This window comes from Cyphomyrmex costatus, unplaced genomic scaffold (assembly GCF_001594065.2).
Source record: "Cyphomyrmex costatus isolate MS0001 unplaced genomic scaffold, Ccosl1.0 scaffold32, whole genome shotgun sequence".
NCBI lineage: Eukaryota > Metazoa > Arthropoda > Insecta > Hymenoptera > Formicidae > Cyphomyrmex > Cyphomyrmex costatus.
This window is the reverse complement of record NW_017277340.1, coordinates 235193-239089: the sequence shown is the minus strand read 5'-3', so window position 1 is coordinate 239089 and position 3897 is coordinate 235193.

Genomic DNA, 3897 nt, shown 5'->3' with positions numbered 1-3897 from the left:
TGTTTGTGCTCTATAATTTTGTATTATCCATTGGTATTATCATTCATTAGCGATATTTTTAGATAGTTTCAAAATACCATTCTTTTAGAATGTATGTCACGAATTATCTACCTTAAAACATAACGTATGTTTTATCCTACACAGTAAAAAAACACATTGTATTTATGTAAAAATGGCCTACTCCAACGCTTGTTAAAATTTTGTTTCAAATTTTTAAGGTATTCAGATGTTAATTTAACATGTGATTACGTTAGTTAATATTTTGTGTCAAATTAATATTGAATATTTCTTAATAATAGAATAATACAATTGATTAGTAAGTGAACAAATAATATAAGTATAATGTGTTTTACAATATAAATTCTAAGATAAACGAATAAAATATCTCTATTAATTTAACATATTATAATGAGTTTTTTATTGACAAAATATGCTTCCATAACTGGTTCATAAATTATATTAGTGTTACTATTCTTTGTGTTAATTTTTTTACATTATATGTTTGTTACTTTCTAACTATTCATCTTGTGTTAAATTAAAACAAAAAATTGAGTGAGCCGTTATTTGAAATGTGATAAATTTAATATAAATTTTCCAACTGTGTATCTCTTTACAAAATTTTCAACAAATAATATCATAAATACATTGTAATTGGCTTTATGCGATATTGTAATGTCCTCATCCAAATTACTTTCATTTATCTAAAATAAATTCTTATTCTTCCTATTTAACAAAATAAAATATAAATCGAATAATAAAATCGAATTTGTACTTTGTGCGCATGTATCAACGTGATAAATACATCTATTTCTTGCTCTATTGCACAGTAATCTTGATTTACCCAATCCTTGCACAGTTCTTCGAACAGTGCTCAGTATATCAGCAGTAATTACGAGAACAAATGCGTAGTCGCGTTAAATTATTGTCTCCTTAATCAAGGCGGCAAGCTTCGGGAGCGAGTGTATTTGACTGCTTTACTTTACCGTGCTAATCACGCTAATTACGAACTCGAATATCTTCGCTTGCTCGTCCTCGTTAAACTGCCGACACCGAAGCCGCGAGATAAGGAAGGAAGTTGGCGAACCGACATTTCATGCAAGCAGACAGCTTATCGAATCTCTATCGAAAGATGAAGGTCTACTTGTGACAAATCGGGAAATCATGAAAGATATTGAGATTTCTAAGAACTTTTTGTAAACATTTATATATAGAAAATTATCATATCGCTCATTTGCTACAACAGAACAGAATATTATTACAATAAAAATAACAATTGTTAGTTGTTGTAGCAAGTGAGTAATATACACGTAAAAGAAAAATTGGGACAACTCAATTAGTTTCTGTAACACGGCGTGAAATTTTGTAAATACATTTACTTAATTCTTCCATTCAATTAATCAGCATTACAAGCAACAATTTTTTGTACAAATGGTATCTTTTGTCTCGATGGATAATGGAACATGGACAACGCGATGATTGAGTCAAATGCATTTACATGATTATGCAGACACAAAAAATTACACTCATCCGTCCGTCTTAACCGTATAAGGTGAACAATTCTTCATTGTATCGATGCACTGGCATATAATGAGACTCAGTCCACGCGATGGGAATACAATATTATCGCAATATTTAGTCCGACGAGAGAAACTTTCAACACTGCCACAATAAAATCAAAGATCACGACTGGCGAAATTAATATTCGTAAATATCTCGTTCACCTTGGAGGACAATTTATTCGGACAGAAAATAATTAAAATATAAAAAAGCTTATAAAGTAATGTAAAAAATTTCAGTTTTTATAAAGTTTTAAGTTTAATTTTTCAACAGAGACATTATTTAAGTATGCATCAGTCACTTAGCTGTCACAATAAACAAAAGCTTCAAAAAAATTAATAATTTTGAATTCAAATAAAAAAACTGCTTTTGTGTTAAAAAAAACAATGTCTATCTATTGACAATCGCTCTTTGACGTAATTCAAGAATCGACGATTTATCATTAAAAAATATCTCGCACAAACAGATAACAGGTAAAATTGATCATAACAAATAACAAAACCTCAAATATCTCTCAACTGCCAAATACCAGTCGCAAAATCGCGCAAAAGATAATCGAACGAGATTTAATTGGGAGTGAGTCGATAATCTGTATCAATAGAAATGTTGGTTTTTTTTCTAAAAGCAGACAGGTGCAATGTATTCTTGCTACAATAATTTATAACAAATACTTTTGAAATAAAATGTATTCTATTTAATAATGAATCTGCACTTTTCACGAATCGAGTCTCATTATACTCCATGGAATAAATCTATTTTACTTATCGACTGTAAGGACTTTCTATCTCGACTAGCCGCTTTCATGGCATGATAATCTCCTCATATAACATTAATTAAAGATAGAGACCGGTCGGAGCCTCGTATCGAATACACTTATTATACTCTACCCGGTAGATAAAGTGCACTAATCCGATGCGTATCATTTAGTAATCTCACGCTGCAACCTGATTCAAACTTGAATTACCTTTACTCATTTTTCAAATAGAATCACTGAAGTTCATTGCAAAACCTTGCATACTCGTGTACAAGATATATACCAGATGCATATTATTTTAATATATTTCTTCAGCCACAATAATTTATGAATACGAAATATTTTTCCTACTATTATTTAACAATTACACTTGATTCTATCATAAAGAAAAACTTACATAGGAAAAACGAGAGCATCATGAAATTTACATAAACACATTAAATCTTATAAAATGCAAAACAAAATAAAGGGAGCTTAAATTTCACGATGAACAAAATAAGATAGGTACATGATACGCTACTGTGACTAGTGCAGATATTATGCAACGGGCGAGAGATTCCCTCATCCCCTCCTTCTCTTCTACCTTCACCTTCTTGGCGAAGCAACAAGTTGTCTCACAACGCACGACCCGCGACGTTTCTTTCCGCGAAAAACTCCGATATTTCCGACAACTCCGCTGTACATTTATCTTATCGTGAGCGATTGCAAGACAGCGTCGCCGTTGCAAAATTCGCTACACGTGTCTTTACTTAAGGTGCGCGGGTACACGCAGATTCACTTTAATGTATGCAACGGTGCAAATGTATTTCGCGATACGATATGCGCGCACGCGAACCGCAATTTGCAATTTATTTTCCACATGTTCTTCTTCGACTATTTTACTAAATTATAATTTTAGAAACTACTTATTTTTCACAAAAAAAGTTATGTATTCCTTCATGAATAAAATTTTGTAATTGTAAAAACTTAATAAATTTTTCAATAATAAAATCTTTAATGCTTTAATCAGTAAATCGAAACATTTTCTTCAATCAAGTGTAATTATATTAATTGTTGTAACAATTGATGTAACAAATATCTTCTGCAACATAATTTTAAGAAACGTAATCTTATTCCTTAAATTTTAACTTATAAAATTTGAAAAAAAATCGTTAACATTATACTATGCTATGTTAACCTTAATCAAAGATACATTAATTTAAAGTACTAGACTTGTAAATATTAGTTGATAAAAACAAAGTGATTTAGGTAGAAAAAATATTTGGAGAAATAGTTAAATGATATTGCCAAATCTCATTTAATTTTCTCGATTAAATGTTTTGCATTTATGTAAAAATTTAAAAATATTTGAGAAATCATAATATGTAACTTAAAAGATTAATTAAAATCTATTTAACATCTATTGTTTTGTAACGCAACTTATACTTTTTGAACTATAATATTATGCAAAAATATACAGCTACATTATCATTTTACATAACAGTTATTGAAAATACTTTGTACTATTACCACAATCAAGCTTACATACTGAGACTTTTATGAAATTGCCCTCCCCGATTTTTCAACACTCCAACGATAGCTCAAAT